Source organism: Podarcis muralis, chromosome 1, assembly GCF_964188315.1.
Source record: "Podarcis muralis chromosome 1, rPodMur119.hap1.1, whole genome shotgun sequence".
Lineage (NCBI taxonomy): Eukaryota > Metazoa > Chordata > Lepidosauria > Squamata > Lacertidae > Podarcis > Podarcis muralis.
This window is the reverse complement of record NC_135655.1, coordinates 43,000,852-43,023,524: the sequence shown is the minus strand read 5'-3', so window position 1 is coordinate 43,023,524 and position 22,673 is coordinate 43,000,852. Positions and strand designations below refer to the sequence as shown.

General features: G+C 45.5%; 1 long non-coding RNA gene across 1 annotated transcript; it reads left to right on the top strand.

Annotated features, from left to right (window-relative positions):
• The first annotated feature begins 5,950 nt into the window (after positions 1–5,950).
• LOC114593985 (uncharacterized) lies at positions 5,951–22,424 on the top strand. Its single transcript, XR_003705845.2, has 3 exons — positions 5,951–8,105; positions 13,927–14,143; positions 22,293–22,424. It is a non-coding gene; the product is annotated as an uncharacterized LOC114593985 (long non-coding RNA).
• Positions 22,425–22,673: the final 249 nt, after the last annotated feature.

The window sequence follows — 22,673 nt, the reverse complement described above, 5'->3', positions numbered from 1 at the left end:
TGTCCTTTTATAGTGGGGCAGGAAAATAGTAGCAGCCAATAGATCCCACCTAAGAAAAATAGCCTGCTTCTATAAAGTGGTGGTGGTGGGGTTTGGACACCTGGAAATGCCAATCTGTGGCAGGCAGGCAGAATCAGGGGGCCTGTTAGTCTCTGTGCTGATCACAGCTAGTCCAAGCCAATTACTTGGATCAGTGCAGAAGCATAAAATTAGTGTCTGCAGCACTAGCTTTACCACATCTTTAGTTGAGATACTTTTCTGATCTACATTCTCTTTTGGTGCTATTATTGGTTGGGGAAGCAGCCACCTGAACTTTGCTGTTGTGTATCCTTTGCTGTTGTGTACTGATAGGTTGGGGCTAATCCATTATGGGCTGTTTGTTCAGAGGGGACTTTCATTTAACTTTCATTTCTGCAGCACACAAGCTATGCATACAGAAGACAACTAGTTCAATCGTCTCCATTTATTGGAGGCGGGCTGAGAAAGATGCCAGTCTGAGAGCTGGGGGAGCAGCTGCCAACCGGGGTAGACACTACCTAAGTTGTGGACTGCCTGCAACTACTGTATTTTTGCTGCTCTTTTGAAGAGAGCAAATTTCCCAAACACAGCCCTGTTATATCAAAATGATGTGGCTTATAGATTTACATGCATGTGCCATAATGAGCACTACCATTTGAGACACATTTATTAAACGGGCACTAATGTGAGGACGGTCATTTCCTCTAAATTTTAGATCACCCAATGAGAACAAAAGTTTCTCAAAGCATAACCTTATCTTGACAACAGAATGTGAACAGGTCTTCTTTCTTTCTTTCCTTCTCATTTTCTTTTGGAGGGGGGCAGCCAATGCTGTGTTCTCCAAATGATTTGGACCACTCTGCCCATCAGCTGCAGCCACCATTGCCAATGGTTGGGGACGATGGGAATTGTAGTCCTCAGCGTCTGGAGGGCACCACGCTGCCTACCCCTGCTTTAACAAAGGCTTCCTAACAGTGAAAGCGGCTTTGCCAGGGGAACAGACTGCCTCAGGATATGGCAGGCTCTCCTTTGCTGGAGGTATTTAAGCAGAGACCGGATTGCCATCTGCCACAGGTGCTGGTTTCATCATGCATCACAGATCCTACACTGAGCAAGGGGCTAGACTACATGCCCTCCAGAGTCCCTCCCAACCCGGTAATTCTATTATTCTAAGGGTACAGCACATGACAGCCTGGTGGAGGAGTTGCAATAAAAAACAAGGCTTCTTCTTGTAAGTTACATCTGCCTCCACCTGCTCTGGCTTACTTTCTCAGCACCCATTTTCTGCAGTTCTTGAGTGGAGAGCTGCAGCAAGCTGAATGGCAGAAAACTGTGTGTGCAGGTAGTTGAGATTTATGGATACAGAAAATGGCTCTCCGGTATTAAGAAGTTCTCCTAGTGCAGCCTTCCGCCAACCTGGTGCCTTGCAGATGTTTTCGACAACAAATCTCATCAGGCCCTGCCAGCACGTGTATTGTAGTCAAAAATATCTGCTGGGCACCAGGTTGGGAAAGTCTGCACTAGTGAGTTAGTTAAGTGTATTCAGCTCAGGACAAAAATGAATTCAAGCTGGGATGAGGGGGCGTTTACAACCAGAGCGTTGCTCTCATGAATGGAGATCTCCCATGAATAGGAAAGCTGGACTAAAGGCTAGCCTCTGCCAATGACTCACTGGGTGGCCTTGGGCAAATCACTTTTTCAGTCATTCGCCCGTCATAGAGGAATAATGGAAATCATGGGTGGGTGTGGATGAGTGCAACAGACACACCTGTACATCAATCTCCATCAACGGAGTACTCTCCAGATGTTTGGGGCAACAACCCCAATCATCCCTGATCATTTGTCAAGCAGGCTAGGGCTAATGGGAGTTGCAAGTCCAAAACATTCAGAGGGCAGCTTGAGGAAGGCTGCTGTAAAGCAATTCTTGAGCTCCATGGAGGAAAGGAAGGATAAATGATATAACTGTAATTAATTAATTAAATTTGGATACAGCACCAAAGACCCCATTAAACAAAGCAGACTTGAACCGCATTATTCACACACACACACTCTCCACCCATCCTTTCTCACTCTCTGACACATTTATTCCATTTATATCCCACCTTTTGCTCAAGGTGCCATGCATGGGTCTCCTCCTCCACAACAACCCTGTGAGGTAGGTTTGGCTGAGAGACAGGGACTGGCCGAAGGCTACCTAGTGAGCTTCAGGGTGGAGCAGGAATTTGGACCCTGGTCAGCCAGGTACTAGACTGACACTCTCACCCCTGCACCACACAGGTAGTCAACCTTGTTTCTTGGGCGCCTTTCCCTGTCAAAGCATTGCACCTCCCCTGCAAGTCTTTAGCCTCATTTTGCGATCAGGTTTCCTTTACGGCCGATCCCCGCCCCCCCTTAAAAATCGCCTTTCTGATGAAAGGAACGGCGCCTTTAATTCCGCGATGTTAAGTCATCAAGGACCCGAAGAAAAACGCACACGCGCCTGCTGGTTTTGTTTTCTGCAGCCTCAAAACTGTCCCCCGCTCAGGAGCCTTGCCCACCCCTCTCCCCCGCCTCCTTCTCTCTGGAGAGAGGAGCGCCGAGGGGTGTTAATGTGGTCGATTGGGGAGACAAGCGTTTGGAAATGTTTCCTGCTTCGCACAGAAGGAAGGGAGATTTGCAAACTGTTGCTGCCACATGGCTCCATTCTCATTGTAATGAGGCCGGCGCGTGCCTCATCTGCTCCAGGGGAGCTGCCACGAGCCAGCCAAGCACGCCACGTGCCAACTGGGACAACGAAGCCCGCGCCAGCTCAGCCCGGCAGCCTCCAGACACCCGGAGCAGCAGCAGCAGCAAGGCCCGGCAGGAGCGCACAAAGGACACCTGCTGCAGCCCCGGCCGGCAGCTGCAAGCGGGCCCGGCAGGCGCGCTCTCTCTCACCCACCCACCCGCATACACACGCACGGCACAGGCCTGCCTCGGAACTCGCGAGAGGAGCCCGCTCGCCTGCAAGCAGCAAGGGCCGCGCCGCCGAGCCCGGGCTGGCGCGCCTCGAGGGTCGCCTCGGTCGCTCCTTCGCGCGCTGGAGCCCGGGCGGAGATCGGGATCGGGCAGCTCGGCACGCCAGGGCGAAGGAGGGGCTGGAGGTGGGCGCAGGCGCAGCCCCCTAAGAAGAGGGCGCAGCCCCCAAAGCGGGCGCCCCAGACCTCGCCTTTTCTCGCGGCTCTTGTGGTCTGGGTTGTCCTGCTTGGGCACGCACGCGCGGCCGTTGTAGAAAGACAAGGGTTGGGTGGTCCATGTGATAAGACAGGCATACAGGGCAGGGTGCCCACTTGAATAATATATTGGGGTGGGGGGGAGGGCTAGTTTGTCCCGCCCCTCATAATCGATCACATGACATGGCGCACTATTTGAATGGCAATGCCCATCAGCTTTGGGGGGCGGAGAGGCGATCAAATGTTTTACTGGGCAGTCTGAATATATATATATATATAATAGCAATCTTGCTGCCGGATCGAGCCGCATTTGATTTCAGGGATTTCCACATGTCAATATAATATTAGAAGCTGCTTTCGTTCCTTTTTAAAAAGCGGCTGCATTACAACACGCTGGGCATTTCGCAGACTTGTGGTTTGGCCGGCAAGTCGCTCCAAGGAGGTTGGGCGATATTTTTTTCCCCAGAGCACATGAATTCCTGGTTTGGCGGGCAGTTGTGCAATTCTGTGTAGGATCTATAAAGCGAATCCCCGTTCTTTCCAAGGGTTCTTTTAAAAATAAACCTGCCAGCAGCGTGTGTGTGTGTGTGTGTGTGTACTGGAAACCGTTTCCAGCCAATTGCATATCATCACTGTCACTAGTCCGCATGGAATTAACCCCACCACATGGAGAGCAGAGGTGGTGAAACTTGAATCCGCTGCATCCCAAGCTTCAAATCAACTCTTTATAGGGCAGACCTCAATCCCCAACGAATTTCCTACCAGGTAAATCTTATTGGCCTTAAGGAAACTTTGAAACCACCTGTTTAGCAAGTGGAGCTCTTGTACTCGTTGCACGTTGCGTCTCCGTGTGCTAGGCGCTGCACACACAAAAATGGAAATGGCACAGCACATGCCCAGAGAATTTGCCACCTACGCGGCACTGCCATTAACCCCACTCCCAAACAGAATTCAGAGCGCCAAATGACAATAAGTGAACCAGCTAGCGATGTCTTGCTGGTGGGGGGCGAGTGCTTGAGCTGGGTTCAATTACAACCCGGGTACGTCCATCTCCTTTTGTTATTCAGAGTTTAACTCATAAAACGAGGCCTTTTGGAAATGGTATAACGATTACGATTGACTCCTGGGTTCCAAATCGATGGCTTCTTTTCCATACAAATGCATGTTTGTTTCTTGAAGTTCTCCATCTGTTTGGTAGCGAACACCTGCCATTCAGTAAATCGATTTTCCAATTTAATGTAACAACTTCGCAGGACATCACCCGCCCCCCCCCCTTCCTCCTTTCTTTCCTTCCTTCGGGGCCAGATGCCACAGCAGCGCCAGCTCTTCTCCTCTCCAAGCTAGCTCGGGGCCCACCTACCAGTCGCCTCCCCACAAGCAGAACCGGGAGGCGCTTCAGTCTGCCCGTTTGCACCCAGCAGAGCACGGGAGAAAAATGGTTACCCGCAGACGTAGCTGACCTCGACTCCTTTCTTTCTAGATTCTGACGGCTGCTCTTTTTCTGAGCATTTCCCAGGGATCCCGACCCAATTTTTTTGGTAAAATTATTCCTCAAGTGTATTTTAATTAATAAACTAATCACTTTGTTTTTTTAAGAGAGATGCCAGGATGCATCACAGGGAAGGAAAAGTCACCTTGTACATGCACAAAAATTACTTTTGTAAAAAAACAAAAACAAAAATAGGGCGGGACACTTGGTATGTTTCAGGAAAATAAAAAATATTCCAGGGCTGAATATTTAATATCTAAAAGCCTCATCTGCATTTAAAGCTTAACAAACTACAGTTCCCAGAATTCTTGGGGGAGCCATGGCAGTTTAAAGTAGTAGGATACTGTTTTAAATGTACAGTGCAAATGAGGCCCTAACTCGAACCCGAATTACCTTTCCTTTAGTGAGCTAAAAGGGGTGTGTGTGTCACGGTGCATGGGGAACCTTTGCAATGTGTGCATGCACGAAAGCGTCTTTCCTGGAACTTGTTTTTAAGCGCCGAGAAACAGGACCATCACTTGCGAAGGTGATCAGGGCAATAACATTCTGATACATGGGATGCTCACAGGCAACTGAGGTGAGGCATGAAAGACTAAGGGCAATGGGGTGGCCGGGGAGGAAAACCAACAGCTACTAGAGAGCAGTTTACTGGGCGTGCAGGCCCAGGGATGACATCGTCTGGATATTCCGGTTGGATTCCCATCTGCAAAATGAGTAGCAAACCACCTCTTCTTTATTACTGCACAGGGTTGTCGTAAGGGCAAACGCATTCAAGATAGTAAAAACTATTTCATAGGAACGGTAAATGAACAAGCTGCAGTAAAATGTAAACCAATTGGAGTCCCCCTTTTATAATCTCAGCACTACTAATGCCCCTAAAACCTGAAGACTGGAAGTTCCGTGGTACAGAGAAACTTGCAGATCGATCCTCCCCATTGAGTTCCAAGTTTCTTCTTTCTAAGCGTGCACAGGATTGTAGCCTAGTTTTGGGCTTATCTGATCGAGAAGGATTTTCGAAGGCAAATGCCTACCTAACTGCTGCATACACCGTTTCTGAAGTCTAATGGTTGTTAGCACTACCCTAATCATTCCCATTTTACACATGGGGGAAAGTGAGACTGAGAGAGCAGCTTGAGTTAGACTCCCCAGTAGAGATACGAATTGTATCGCAGATCGAAATCCAGTCCTCTCTGCACTGAAGAGTCCACTACAGTCCGAAGCATATTGACTTGGAGGCAAATCCCACTGAAATCAATGAGACTCCCTTTCTGCTGAAGTACGCCGAGATCCGAGCTGAAAACCCCACGGATGTCAAAGGGATTTCGTCGGGTATGTTTGGAACCGCAGCCATCGAGACAAGGAGGCAATGGAGACTCCTGTGGGTCAGTGGTTTGTCCTTTGAAATTTGCTTGAAAGTTCTGATCTGGATCGGGGTGAAAAGATGCGCAGGCGACGCTTGTTGGTGCACAGGGAAAGTAATGGAGAACTGTGAGCTTGAAACTCTGACGGGCAGCCCTATCGAGATCCGGGACGGGGAACCTACAACCATCCCGGTGTTGATGAACTCCAACTCCCGTCAGCCCCAGCTGGCATGACCCAGGAGCCAGGGATGATGGGAGTTGTAGTCAAACAACATCTCCGGATTGCACCAACCCTGTAAGGCTGGATTCTGACCTCATCCCGCGAGAAATGCACACTTGTTGACTTATTCCTTATTGAATTTATATCCCGCCCTTCCTCCCCAAGGAGCCCAGACCTAACCATTCGCCATCGGGAAGGAAACTGCTTGGGCACCAGCACTCCTTGTTCTTTTTGCACCCCGACCTCTGGACTAGATCAAAGGCAGACATCCGGCTTGGAGGGTTGTGGTACAGGCCTGGCCCTCGCTTTCTCCCGGATGTGGTGCAGCCTCCTCCAGACCTGGCTTCCGAAGGGGCTCCTGCTAGACGCAGGCAGGGCCTTGTGCGCGTGACGTTCCCCGCTGCAGAGAAGCAACACGGCCGCCTTTCTTGGCGTCGGGTTATCTCCCCGCCAAGCCCTCCCGCTTATCTGCTATCATCCCTCGTGAAACCTGCCGCTCTTGCTCCTGCCTCTCTCCCAGGAGCGCAGCGCTTTATCTGACAGTTAGCAAAAGAGGAGGCGAGGCGTTGGAAGATCACCAGGAAAGGAGAGGCTGCTGCTGCTGGGCTCTCGCCTAACGCAGCCCTACCCCCAGCGCCGGTTCCTGCTCCCGCAGCACCGGGAGTCGAGCCAGGCGACAAGATGACCCCCTCCGACGGCTCCTGGCTGGTCCTGCCAAGAACGAACCCCGAGCCAAAACGCCCGTGGATGAGCCGACTTTGTTTTCTCGACCCTTTCGGATTCTTGGGGCTGATTGGCTGCAGGACTTTTTTAAAAAAAGCCCTTCGGTCATTCTGATTGACTTTCTCATTGTCCGCGCGGGACCTGTGTCCCCGTGTCAGTCACCGAATCAATGAATTGTAGAGTGGGAAGGGACCACCAGGGTCATATAGTCCAACCCCCCTGCAAAGGTGGAATCTTTTGCCCAAAGTGGGGCTCGAACCCATGACTCTTTAGGTTAAGCCTTAAACGGCCTTGGCCCAGTATACCTGAAGGAACATCTCCACCCTCATCATTAAGCCCGGACACTGAGGTCCAGCGCCGAGGGCCTTCTTGGTTGTGGCGCTTGCCCTGTGGAACCCCCTCCCATCAGATGTCAAGGAAATAAAGAACTACCTGACTTTTAGAAGGCATCTGAAGGCAGCCTTGTTGAGGGAAGTTGTTAATGACTGATGTTTTAATGTATTTTTAATATTTTGTTGGAAGCTGCCTAGAGTGGCTGAGGAAACCCAGCCAGATGGGCTGGGTATAAATAATCATCATCATCATCATCATCATTATTATTAATAATAATTCTCATGGTGTACTGCCTGAGTTTGCCAGCTTTCTGTGGCCACTGCACCTGATTGTTCTGGCTAGGGCTGACAGGAGTTATAGTCCAAAACCTCTGGAGAGTACCAGGGTTGATGGCTTCTGCACTGTTTGCCTGCAACATCTGGTAACCAGAGAGGTATGCAGCCTCTGAACATGAACATTTCATTTCTAGCTATTTGTTGTGTGAAGAGGTAGCTCCTACTGTTCGTCTGGGAACCTGCTGCCTTTTGATGACTGACTAATATTTCTCAACAGCACCGTCACATTGCTGGGTGTGGCAATGCATGCTTTTTATTGCACCCCATTTTATGGCTAGCCATCACCACCCACGGCAATCACGGAGGCAGCAGCTGCAGGGCCACCAAGACTTATTTAATGCTGAAATTTAGAGGGCAGATTTATGGTTGACACAAGCAGGTGCAGCTGTGCCAAAGTCAATGAAGTAACTTTTGCTGATGCAGTTAGGATCTCAGGTGGGTCTGGCATTTGCCTGTGCAGTTGCTTCCAATGATCTTTGTGTATTTCTTTGTGGCTGTGCTGGTTGAAACCCTTGGAAATACTGCTGGATAGAACCTTGGCCTGGAGAAAAACTGGCTTGACCTTCTGGGCTGGTCATTGTCACCAGCTCTGCTCCTGGATCTGATGTGGGGGGCGAGGTGGAAGGTGCTTCTGCGAAAAACTGTTCATTTTCAAGGGCAAGAGAGCCAGAACCTAAATAAATGTGTTATAAGAGCTGTAACTTCAAGTGCTTGGACTTGAGCTTGCTTTCGACATGGATCACGCCAGTACCATTGCTTGTAAGCCCTTGTGGCGTTTGCCTCCTAGGATGGGTCATAATGAAAGGGTTAAAATAGGTGTGATGTGATTGGCCAGTGAGAATGCAAGGGGAAAATAAACTTGGGTTGAGGTTTGGGAGTTGAGAGAGTTGAGGTTTGGGAGTTTAGGTTTGGGAGTTGAAGAAGGAAGAGGGAGGTTTAGGTGTGGGTTGGTAGAGTTGTATTGTGAGAGAGTGAGAGGAATTGTTAGGTGGAGTCAGATAGATAGTTGGAATAACCAGTTTGGAGTTGTTAGGAACTAAGAAAGAAACTGACAAGAGAAAAATTAACTGAAACCATAAGCTTGTCCCTGCATTTAAAAATAAACTTGATTATTTGTTTATGTTAATAACTGACTGGACTCCGTGTGTCCCCGTGAGATACGGGGTGGTGGCAGCGGAAAAAGCAATCGCAGTGGTGGCACAGGGTCAATAGACCGTCAAACGTCCAGGGGCCCTGTGTGTGATCGCCACAGCCCTTTTGGCTAGATAAATGCCATAAATGCACCAATAATATATATACATAAAAAGAAGGGTGAGAGAAAGGGAGAGGGGGAATTATTATTGTTCCATACATTTATATAGCATTGACTCTACACAGTTGCAGAATGCTCTCCCCAGGACGGTTTTTGCCAGGCAAAAACGTTCTCCCCAGGATGGTTTTTGCCAGGCAAAAACGTTCCTTTCAGGGTGCCAACTTGAATTCAAGGGGCCCATGTGAGCCTCACACTGCATAATCAATCACAAATATTTGGGGAGGACTGATGGGACCTTGGCCCCTAGGAGTTGGCTCCTATGGTTCCTCTTCAACCAGGCCTTTGATTGATTGACACCCGATGTCCTTTTAAATGTGTTGTGGCAGGGGAGATTATTGGTTTGTTTCTGTTCTTATTTTTATTATGTTTTTTATGTTGTAATTTTATGTTGTGAACCGCCCTGAGCTCTTAGGATGAAGGGCAGCAATACTACTACAGTACTACTACTAGTTGATGGGATGGTTTATTTATTTATAAACAATGACCTGTTCTATTTTACTGATACAATATTATTACTTTAGTTGTCATTGCTATTGTGATCATTCATGCAGTTCATCATGTACCAGGGGATTTGTATATATACCCATATATCCATGCCATCAATGTAGGAGGACAGCATTCAGTTGGGAGAGAGCAGGAAAATCTTTGCATGAAAAGCTTCCCTCGTGGAGCAGCCTCCATTTGGTTGTATACAGTGGTACCTTGGGTTACATACGCTTCAGGTTACATACGCTTCAGATTACAGACTCCGCTAACCCAGAAATAGTACCTCGGGTTAAGAACTTTGCTTCAGGATGAGAACAGAAATCGTGGGGCGGCGGCAGCAGCAGCAGGAGGCCCCATTAGCTAATGTGGTGCTTCAGGTTAAGAACAGTTTCAGGTTAAGAATGGACCCCCGGAAGGAATTAAGTACTTGACCCGAGGTACCACTGTATAAGTAACCCCACAGGCTGTTGTGTTGGTGGGTGTATTAGGATGTAATTGTTCACATGACTGGGCATAACACAGGTTTGAGGTAAGCCATGGTCACCTGAGCATAACTCACTGGAACATGTAAAGTATTAAGAAAGAAATGTCTCTTTCAGTATGCACACACTGCTATTCTCTCCGTTGCTTCTAGACATTTTTCTTTTTCAGAAATCAACTGCTGGACAAAACCCAGGCACTAGCATGGTCAAATTTTACACTCGTAGTACTTCCTGGTTCAGATGAACCAATGGCAGTAGTGGAAACACACTCAAGGGTGCTTTTTATTTTTTTAAGGACAAAGTCATTTGGAAGTAGGACAAACAATTGAAATGTCACTCAGCATTGGAGGAGGCCATTGCTTTGCTATTGTCTGTTAATCTTGAGTGTGGAGAAGAATGGTGAGGACTGCTCCATTCCGGTTTACTGGAGTTTTCCTACTTCGAGAGTTTTTATGATAGAATTGGGAAGCCTGAGAGGATAGCTCAAGGACTGGCAAAAAGTGAATAGCAATTTATTAGATACCGCAAACTCCAATGGTTAGCTTGCCATCTGTCTGCAATGCCTGACACTGGATTACTATTTATTATTCATCCTCAATCATTAATTATAAATCATGGAGCCTATATGCCACTCTATACATTCACATTTGCTATGCATTCACAAACACATTATGTAACGTTTTAAAAGCATGGATTTTCCTAGTATCTCAAGGATAGGTGCGTTGGACCTCTCTAATGTCACAAAGGTGTAAATTAGCTTTGTCCAATCTGCTAAGATAACTGGAGAGTGAAGAGTTGCAATAGAAAACACTGCAATTGGGAGCCACCTTGAGCCCCATAGTAAATCCAACAGTTTCCCTCCAGTGTACCAACCTGGTTACCAGCTGCTGATTTTACTTACCTATTGCCATGGACTTACTGCCTGATTTTGGAAAATGAATTGTTCTTATAAGTTTGTTTGTTTAACGTAATGTGCTTGATATCCTGCTCAACAATAAAACCTAGTAAGAAAATAACAAAACAGCAGAATGGGTTGTGTTTCAGTGTTAAAACAGCATCGAAACCAACTTTGTTGCACAAATGGGGGGGAAAGCATTTATCTGAAGCTGAAGAGAAAACTTTGCAGCAAGGGAGAGAGCTACAGACATGGGCTGCCACAATTGAGTTATGGGCTCATATACATTAGGGTTGGGCAGATCAGGATATACTAATATATATCTAAGTAATTTGCAGTAGATCAACAAGGTTTTCTGTCTACCAAATGTTTTAAAGTAGTGATAAAGTAGTGATTTTTTGCATGGAAGGACTATGAGGTCTCATGAGATCCACTCAGATGCATCCTGTTCCTTAATTCGAAGTACAAGTCTGCACCTCTTTCTAAAGCACCCTTTTGCAGTTGGTTTCTGTTGGTGGACCTGGGGACTCTAAGGGAGGGGGGCGACAAAGATGATTCTACAGTATTGAAGTCCCCCTGATCTAACAGATTTGAAACCAGTGGAAATATCATAGCTTCCTCCAAAGAATTATAGCTGTGTGAGGGTGATCAGGCCCCATTTCATTTTGGTCATATAGGAATTGTATTTCTATCCTGCCATTCCTCCAAGAAGCTCAGAACACCTTCCTACCACCCTAGTTCCCAGACTTCCTTGTCTAGGAGCCATGGCAAACATGCAGTTGTGAACCAGGATTAAATGCATAGCTCTGGATTGCTCCCCTATTGGCAATTGACATGATGATATCAATATATCCTCTTATTTGTGGAATGAATTATCACACCTATCCATTGCAACATTAATGATCTTTAAACACATGACCTGGAGTTCTTATGGCTGCATCTCTCTGCTGCCTCTGGGCCATTTTTCATACCACCCAATTACAAGCCTTTGTGTAAGTAAACAAGGATCTGGTTTCCTCCTGGTAGTTCTAGAGCTAAATATTGCCTCTGCTCTGCAGGAAGAAGATGGTCAGTTGTGGGTGCTTTGCTCTAGCATGGTGCAGGGAGTATAAATATAGCTGCATCTTCCCGACACTGGGTGACAGGAAGATGCAGAGATATTTAAAAATACCTGCTTTGACACTAGCCTAGTTTTGTGCTCAGCGAGAAGCAGAAAGTTGGCCTACATCCCGTTTGCAATCACATTCTGCCATCACCTCCCTCTCCCTTCCCCCAAATTAACAAATTGTAGGACATTTTCCAGAGTCAAAGGCAGGAAGTGAAGTGTATAAATAAAATAAAGTCACTAACCGAAAGGTGCTACTGTAGCTCCCATCTTATTTTGCTTTTGCCTTTATTTACTTTTTGCTCAGATTTTTTCTCAACAGATTTTTTCCTATTACTTTCCTGGATCTTACCCAGTGGCCGCTGTTATCTTCCCAACTTCTCTTATATGTTTTACTAACCTCTTTCAAATGTTACTTTCACCTTCTTTTCCTGAATTGCTGCTTCCTTCCGATGCTTCACTTTTCCCTTCTGCTCATCTTCGTGATGCGTTCCCCCTCTTGTGCAGTGTGTTTCCATTGAATGGGATTCTGTTATGGCAGAGCTTGCACAAGTATAAGAAAAAGATGCACATCTTGGTTTTTTCTCAACCCCCCCCCCCCACACTAGGAAGAATTTCTTGTGGCTGTGAAAACGGAGATTATGGTACTTTCTCCTAGGCCTTTATTTAATAATAATAAATAATAATAATTAATCTTTATTTATACCCCGCCCTTCCTGATTCAGAAAACCGGGCTCAGGGCGGCTAACAGGAAATTTAAAACACTTAATTATGATACAACAAAAAACAGCATACAATATAGTATAAAAGCATGAATAACAATAAATTCAAAGCTCAAAAATCAATTTGGGGGAAAATCCATCCAATAAACATTAGATGGTCACCAGGGCTAGCTGGCTAAATTAGTCCTATTTCGGGCCAGCAAGGAGGCCAGGGGAGAATTAGCTGTGGGGTCCCAGAGCAGGTAATCTTCATAAAAAGGGGAGGGAAGAGAAGGGAATAAAATATCAGGCTAAATTCAAATTGAAAGCCAGGTGGAATAGCTCTGTCTTACAGGCCCTGCGGAAAGAGGTTAAATCATGCGGAGCCCTAGTCTCATGGGACAGAGCATTCCACCAGGTTGGAGCCATCACTGAAAAGGCCCTGGCCCTGGTGGAGGATAGTCTGACTTCCTTAGGGCTCGGGACCTCTAAACTATGGTTATTCATGGACCTTAAGGTCCTCTGCGGGGCATACCAGGAGAGGCGGTCCCATAAATACGAGGGCCCTAAGCCACAAAGGGCTTTAAAGGTCCTTTGAAGCTTAACACCTTAGCTTAACACCTAAGGATGGTTCCTTAAAGGGTATTGATGGTTAGAATATGTTTGCTTAAATGACCACCAATAGCTTTCGATGCTTGGTGGCTGCTAGCTATTAGTCACACTCTACCAGCTTGAAGCTCACTGGGCGACCTGAGGCTAATCACTGTCTCTCTCAGCCTGACCTACCTCATAGGATTGTCATGGGATTAAATGAGAAGGGGGAGAACTATGTACACCATCTTGAACTTTTTGGAGAAAAAAGTGGGATATAAATATATATATAAAAATATATATTTTTAAAAAAGAAGTTCTATGGTGCATGCTCTTAAATGTCATATAAAAATGTGTGGCGTGTGTATTTTGTGTTACGTGTTTTTGCAATGTTGTCATCAGTAGTAAAGAAGAGTAGTATTTTCCTGCCGGAAAAGCATGGACACACACACACGTGTCTGTTTTGTTGCTTATACCAGTGATGGGAAACTGTGACTGGCTACAGGTTCCCACTACTTCTACTTGCCAAAAAACGACAGGTGTGGTATTGTCAAGTGTGAAGGTATATGCATTGTGCACATAGTTCTTTCCTCCATGGAGTTGACATCCAAGGTAGAAAACCATCGGTTGTTGAGGCTCTGGCTATTCAGAAAGATTACTCACAAGCAGTGCTTTTTTTTCTAGAAAAAGAGGTGCTGGAGCTCCCACGCGCTGCCCCACAGCCTCTGACACAAAGCCACGAGCAGCATGCCGCCCGAAGTCTCCAACACGCAGCTCTGGGCGCCGTGCCGGTATACTGCACAGCTGCCGGTATGCTAAAAAGAGGTGCCGGAACGCACTGAAGAGATGGCGTAACTCAGTTCCGGTGTGTTCTGGCTGAAAAAAAGCCCTGTTTGCAAAGGTAAAGCTCAGCACATACTTAAGAATGGCAAAACGGAGAGCTCTTAAGAATGCAACTGTGTCATTTCAAGGTTACTCGTTAAATAGACTTCCTCTTTAGCTGCTTACAGATGTGGGAAGTGCTGGAATTTTAGTCTACGTGAAATATGGGATATTTGGCAGCAATAAAGGTCTCTCTTTTTGCACGACAAATAACAAGTGAGGGAAAACAAGGGGTGTGAATTAGATGGTGCTCAGTCTCTTTCCCCTTTGAGCTAAAGGAAAGTGTAAGGGTATTTCCTGAGAAGGAAGAATACGGTGCTTAAAAATGTCCTTCCTTAAAAGAAAAAAAAATAGTAGATTCAAAACTCCCTAAAAGTTGCAGATTTCCAGCTTTGAAAAGGTTTGTTACTGGCAAAAGGGACATGCAGATTACAGCCTTTGGAGCATGTATGTTGGTTGACACAAGGATGCAGTGGGCATATTTGCACAGTGCAAACTTCAAATGGAACTGCATGCTTTGCCAATGAACATGTGCTACAGCTGTGTGCTTGCTGAATAAGGTGGAGGGGCATTTGCAAGGGAGAATCGTCTTTTCCCCCTGGGTGACTTCTGAGAGCAGAGATGAGCCCAGCTGGTATAAAAATGTTCTGGGGAGGTCAGTAGGCAAAAGCATTGGTTGGGGGTTCAAATCACTGTTTCTCCCATGCAAATGTTCCTGGGCCTCCATGTTCGTGATATTTGGCAAACAAAGGGTTGGGAGCTTGTGGAATGAGTTCTGCCCAATCTAATGGTCATGGTGAACTTACAGGCGTGGAGTTATTTTCGAGATATGCAAATTCAGCAATGTTTTGTTTGTTTGTTTGTTTAATTCAACAGAATTTATATACTGCTTGATTGCAAGAAAACCTCCAAGTGGTTTTCAGAAATATATAATAAAACATTAGAATTCTCGGTTAAAAAAACAGGAACAAATATTGAAAAACATTATTAAAATCAATGGTGGCTAAAAAGAGAGAAAACACATGCAATTTTTTCATGTTTGACTAGACTTGCTGAAACCATGATATTTTAAGCAGGTGTGGAGGGTTCTAGGTCATTGAACCTGTGGTAAAGGTTGTGAACGCCTCCAGAGGACCTGTTTATTTTTAAATAGTTTTTTTATGGAAGATTTTCTGATTCGTTAGCATTCCTTCTGATTTGTTGATGGGGTAGTTATATGACAGTGAGCATACATCCTGCATTCATCCTGATTTGCTTGCAAGTGTGTTCATTTCATTGGTCATTAGTTTATTCCACACTTTTCAATTCGTTCGCCTGTCATTTTCCAAACCGCAACTGTCCGATTCTTTTTTTAAAGGGGATTTGTTGTGTGAGGGCGACAGGCCCTTTAACCCACTTTAGCAGCACGGACGTAAGATTTCAGTATGCTCTCGAATCCCTCCTGCAAAATAGTGACAGTCTGGAGGCATCCTGTGACACAAACCTTCGTGACATCCCGGGACACATGCCTCACCTTTTTACAGGTTTTTGTAGCCTCCACATTCTGATGGATGTGACACAAGAACAAACGGTGCCTCGTGAAAAGCAGCACTCCTATAAACCGCTCAAAAACACAGTGGGCATAACCCAGTGGCAGGAAATTCCCATAATTAGAGGAGCTGCTGATCTCACTTTCTGTGGAAAGGGGCAACTCAGTGACCAATTGCATCATGTCAATGTATACGTTGCCCAAACCAAACATGGTATAAATTAGTCGGCGCTCATTTGTTTCATGAAGAGCATTGTTCCTCTTTTATTCAATGACCTTTTTGTTCTTTTACATCCTGGACCAATCAAATGTCATGGTTGTAGCTGAGCCCTGAGTGCAGACAATAGCTTATTCCGTCTATTCTGTTTGAGGGGCTGCAGGAATGGCCGGCCACTTTGTCATGTGGTGACTGGAGGCTGTTTAAAGCAGCTTTTCCCACCATTTAGAAAGTAGCCGAATCCTGAGAGGAAAACCCTGTCATAATAATAATCTAGATCCCATTGAAGTTTTTTTCAGCTTTATGATTTGGGTGGGGTTGGAATGCAGAGCACTCGCTGGCTTTTTCGCTGCTGAAGCAGAGAACTAGAGAGTCAGTTCTGGGGCCTTCATTTGCAGACTGTGAAAAACCTAAGTGCATCTTTTTGTAAGGTTTGTAGAACTAGGAGCTTTGCTGTGCTTGCTGTATGTCAATAAAACCTCCCTGTTTATGATATGGGAGTTGCAGGGAGCCAGAATGGATTATAGGAGAGATGTGTGGCTGGGTTTGTGAGGCGTAGCAACGAAATTGGTTGCTTTGGGTATAATTGTAATTCTTCTGTTTGCAATAATACAAACTGTGCAATATACCTGGACTGGCAAATTTGGTTGTTGATTAAACTGTCTCTTGTCCAAGGATGTCAGGGGTGGACATGGGGAAAGAAAGCTTACGGTGGGATGGGGACATTGGTACCAGCCTTCAGACAATTATGTTTCTTTACTTTGTTAAAGAACAGAGACGTAGCCAGAAGCTGGTTACTGAAATGTGTTTGTTTATTGTGATGCACAACTATTAAGTAGTCACACACATACGACCTGCAACAAAATGTTGCAACAGGGACTTCTGGGCATTTCTCCTGAGTTTCCATTCCCCTTCCCCCCCCTTTAAATGGGCATAAATGATCTCCCCCCCCTACCGAAACTCAGATTTCGGAATTTATTTCTGCACTGATGCCTGACTCCCACACTAGCCTCAAACCACCCATAGTGCTTGTGGATGCCTCAGCCAGGATTTTGCATATGTCAGAAAATCCATTTAGATTTAGATTGGGGGCCAGACTGCAGAACCAAATTTTAGAACCACATCAGGGGCCTTGTCACAAATATATAGGACACCCACACCCACAAAAATATATATATGCCTAATTTCACATATACATGCACAGGGAAATACAATACTGTATGCTTGGTGGTTAGCTGCTATGGAGAGATGGATAAATACATAAACAAGAGATTTTCAGACATAGAAGCATAAAACTGTAGAGTTGGAGGGGACCCTGAGGATCATCTAGTCCAACCCCCTCCAATTCAGGAATATGCAGCTGTCCTATACAGGGATCAAACCTGCAACCTTGGCTTTATCAGCACCACGCTCTAGCCAGTTGATCTAATTGGTAAACATGCTGTGCATTTTTTTTTTAAAAAAACCCTAGGCTTAAATATGGTTCTTATTCTTGCACAAGCTGGGTCTTTGGAAGCTGGCAGGCACCATTCACAACACGGGTTTTTATCTGACATCTCGTAGGACGGATGTCAGACTGTTTCCCTCCTTCTTGGCACTCCATCTTTTTCTCAGAGCCCAATCCCTTGTGTGACATCATCCGCTTTTCCTCCTCGGCCTTAGGCACAGTGTTTCTGGAGCTGGTTGCTTCCTGAACCAGAATTCCTAACTCAGGATAGCGATGTTGGGGAGGAGGAGGTGGCGGTGACGGAGTTTTGTTTCGCTCGGAAACGTTAAATGAGAAAGGCAGCCGTGGAAAGTCCTTGCATAGCAACCAGCAGCACCAAGGTTATGGTAATTAATTTCAAATCTGTTGAGAAAAGGTCCCTTTCATGTTGGCCTGACGCTTTAAGTGGCTCAAGAAGTATGGAAAAACAGGAAACCAAGCAGCCTCATTAGGAATTGACTCTGCTCAGTAATTAGGAAAACAAGGAAAAGCAGGTGGTGAGGGAACTGAAGTCGACCACAGAGCTTGGGATGGAAATTCTTCTTAGGGGAGGAGGGGCAAAAACAGAAAGATCGCAAGACCCAGGACTGGGTGGTGGACTCATTACATGGTTAGCAATCAAATAGCTGCCTTTGGAGACTGATAGATGTTGCCAGTGTGGGATTTATTTAATAACAAGGCCGTCTTTCAAAAGGCATCTTTGTTCTGCAGAGTCCAGGTTCCCCTCAGTCCAAATCACGTTAAAACAAATTAGCGAGCAATGGTGGGTTTCGCCAGGACATCTAGAAGAGAGGACACCAGTCATTGATATCCATTACGTTGAATTAGCCGAAAACTGAATTGGGTTGCTAAAGGGAGGCTGGGTTGTATACCAGGGTGACCTGAGGCGAAGGAAAGGATGAAAAGGCAGTCGTTGGGTAGAAGAGGGAATCTTGGCAGGGGCAGTTTGCCAAGCGAGAGAAAAGCTGCGTTTGTTGAAGCCTTCACTCCCAGAGAGCTATATGAAAAGGACAAGATCTTCTGTACACCTTTAAAGCTCATCTTGTAATAATCCATATTCAGAGGAGGTATTAAAAAAGGGCTCCAGTTGGCATTTGTGTGGCTGTCAGAAATGTTTTTGCTTGTATTTTGTGAAATATGCATGGTTGCAGCTGCACCTTCTGGAGTTGATGTCTCCATGTGAATTTTCAGCTGAGTCTAGCCAGTTAAGGCAGAATGCTTGGATCTAAGCCTCTTTAATCTCTCGCTAATGAATGCCACACTGGTCAAAACATAAAAGCTGGTCCAAATTCAGGTGGTGCCCAAGGTCTGACATTTGGTTGTGCAAGGATTGCCAACGTTTCAGCCGGCCTCTGTAACTGTGCCCTTAACATGATCTGCAGCAACGAGCTAGCGATCTTGGTCATCTCCATGTTGGGAATTGCTTTCATGTCAAGTTGTAATTCAAAGCACAGCTACAGAGGTCAGTCGAATCGCTGGCAACCTTAGGCCTTGCATCTGTGAGGGATTTTGAAACTAGGACACTGCCTTCCTGACATGCTGCTACTGTTCCTACCAATTGTTCCCATGGCAGGAAGAAGTTTCACCCAGTAAATTCCTGTGTGTCCTGGTGCTCGAAGGGCCATGATAGACTAATAAGCCAAAGCAAATGATATACTGACCTAAATAAACTATTGACCTGATATAATAATAATAATAATAATAATAATAATAATAATAATTCACATACCATTTTACAAAATAAACAAATCACAGCATAAATCATACTTAAATCATCAAATGCCTTCTCAGTAAAAGGGAAAAACAACAACAGCAACCCTTTAATGAGAAAAGTTATCTGTTCACGGATATCCCCCGGGTAGATAAATAGACGAAAACTGTTGTATATTTTTTTGCTGGGAATTCTTTTGCGCATCACCAGCAATAACAAATAACATCTGATCATAAAGCGTGACAATTTACATGCTGTGTATTGTCACGTATCCTCTCAGGATACAGTGGCTTTCAGTCAACAAATTTTGACTCATTGTGCTGGGGTGGGATGGCGAACATGCGGGACATGAAAGTATAATTTGGGATATTTCACAGACTGCTTTAGGTTGCAATAAACGGCTTCACATTTGTAACAATTTCACCTGATGTTGTCAGTGGGATTGCGCTTGAGTGCACGGCAACCTTCATTCCTTGTGTTTATTTCAGGACCGGCTCCAGATTTTAGGCGGCCCTTGACAAAGTGGTGGGCTCCCTCCTACAGTGGTGGGTGTAGTGGTTAAGAGCAGTAGACTCGTAATCTGGTGAACCGGGTTCGCTTCCCCGCTCCTCCACATGCAGCTGCTGGGTGACCTTGGGCCAGTCACACTTCTCTGAAGTCTCTCAGCCCCACTCACCTCACAGAGTGTTTGTTGTGGGGGAGGAAGGGAAAGGAGATTGTTAGCCACTTTGAGACTCCTTAGAGTAGTGATAAAGCTGGATATCAAATCCAAACTACTACTACTACTCCCCCCTCCTCCTCCTCCTCCTCCTCCTCTCTGGTGGGGTGACCTGGCACTGGCAGCAGACAAAAACAGCACTCTGAGGAATGCCATGCAGCCCCCCCATGAGCTATAGCCAAGAACAAACTGGAATGCAAAGAGCATTGCATGAAGGTTTTGACCATGGTTAGCTGAGAAATGTCTGCTGTGCAATTCCTTACATTGAGGGATAAGAACCCTCCAGATCTCTAGATGTTGTTGGGCCTCTCACCAGCTCCATCTGGAATGGCTAATGGCCACATCCCCCAGTCTTCTTGTGCCAGGCCTCCTCTTCGACATTGCGAAAGCTCTCAGAGGGCCTTCCCCATTGGGTTGAATTCAGCTTTCCCCAAAGCTCTGACTGGATACTGCTGATTATGCTGTTGCCCCTCCTGAGGTTACTGATGGCGTAATGGGGTCCTCTTGAAACACAAAAAGTCTGGGAAAAGAGATCTGTAAAACATGTCGAAGTTACATGCAAAACACCCCGCCTCCCCTGTTTCCAAGCCCAGCCGCTTTGAAGCTTGTATATTTCTTCATGTTCCTGAAACCAGAAGTGACCTGGAAAAAACTGAAAGGATCCTTCTGTTGTGTTGTGCTGTGCATGCCCCCCACATTTTAAAAAGTAAATCTACTACATGAAATATTGTTGGTCTCGCTCTCCCCCCCCCCTTCTTCTTTCAATTTCAGGAAGTTGCTTAATGCCCTCTGCTTGATTTTGTTTTCCTTGTTATCGGGACAACTAATATTTTTTCCTGTTAGGGGAGAAAAAGATTTTCCCAAGCAGATTAAAGATTCCCGCCCCCCCCCTTCAAGTGTATGAATGGTGACATGGTTCACTTTTATTGCTCTGTTTATTTTTAAGAATCGAGAAGGGGAGGGGGGAAATCCACCTTGATTTATCGTAACAAGATGTCCATCCCGGTGTGAGACGTGAGCTGAATTGAATGGTCTCTGCTTGTTTTCGACTCAGTTGCGGCTTCTTATCTGGTAGAATTCTATGGGTGAGTGGGGAGAAGGAGGAAGAGCAAGTGATAAATTTTTGCTACAGCATGTATTGATGGCTTCAGGGGGTAAAATGGGAACAATGCAGGTTGTGATGTGAAAATCTCCCTGTTAAGTTGTGATAATCAGACAATGGTCTCCTTGGAATAAAAGCTGAACTAAACGGTTACTCAAGGGCATAATGCATCTGAGTCTCAAATGTCTCTGTACTAGTGTCCTGGTTATACACATAATCAATTATAAATGAAAATAATTATGATCTTGTAGATTCAACAAAATGAATTGGAATCAGGCCACTCATGTCTTACCATGAAAAAAAGAAACATTGACTAGCATAGTAATAAAACCTTATTATTATTATTATTATTATTATTATTATTATTATTAATTATTTATTATTTGTATACCACCCTGTACCCACAGGTCTTAGGGCGGTTACAACATAAAATCACAATATAAACACAAAAAATCATAATAGAACAAAAAAACCCCAATGAACCTTCCCGTCCCTAACACATTTTGAAAGGACATTGGGTGTTATCTAGTTCAACCTCCTAATACATGTCCAGAGTACCTGTCTTGTATCTGGAAGTATTTTTTAAAAACTGAACTTTGATGGGATATTATTGAGAATCAGAGTGATGCAGTTTAGTGTGTTGGACTAGGGCTGGGTGGGTGGTGAATCTAGAGATCAAGTTCTTACTTTTTGTTGTAAGCCACCCAGGAAATGTTTATTGATGGGCAAGAAGAGTCACAGCCCATTCCACCAGTGAAACGTTCACCCTAAACTGGAGGTCAAGCTTCTCTGTTCTCTCCTGCTGCTGTGGCCTTTCCCAGTCAAACACTTACCACTCTGTTTTATGCCTTTGAGGGAAACTCCACGTGGGCAAGTCCTCCTAAGATCCCTGACTGCATTTAGTTCTCCCTATTGCATGTAAAGAAAAGTAATTAAGATGCAGGATCTTCCTTTCCCCCACTTCCTTCTAATTCTACACATTTGCACAATAGTCAATGTTTCCTTTTGCCACCTTGTTGCGTTGTAAGGATCCCAGAGAAAACGCCAGAGAGAAAGAAAAACCACTGAAGCTTCTTTATCTCAGATGCTCACTCCAAACTGAAAACAAAACTCAATCACTTCAGCCTCGCCATCTACTTCCTCCACCCCAAGCTCCTTTTTGTGCCTTTAATTACAACCCCCAATATGCAGATCACCTACTCTGACGCCACACACCGTTTAATCTGTGGATAAGGAAGGTGTTTTGTTTTGTTTTATCCAGAGGGCCGCATTCCCTACTGGGCAACCTTCCAGGGGCCACATACAAGTGGTGGGTGGGGGCAGGGGCAAAAGTGGGTGGAGCAACAGAAGTAAATAGTAGGCTAGTTTTCTGCACACACTCCCACTCCTCTCTGTGTCCCCTGTAGGCAAGCAAGAAGCACGATCAACACATTCAGCCAATCAAAAGGACTCATGAAGGATGTGAAACAGAGCCAGTGAGGAGAAGTGCCAAGGCTCAGACGGCTGCATTCAGCCCCTGGGGTTCCCAACCGAGGGTTCCCAACATGAAATTAATGAACTAAGCCAGTGGTTCCCAATGGGTGGTCTGCAGACCCCAGGGGTAACAAAACTACCATAGAGATAACGATTTTTTTCAAAAGTTGTGGGTCCATGGCTTGGCGGTTTTAAAACAGGGGCTCCATCATACTTAGCTAATTGGGAAGCACTGAGCTAAGCAATAAAAATGGCAGAAACAGTTTTTTTGCTTAGTATTCCAGACGCATAAGGGTCAGTTTGGACAAACCATT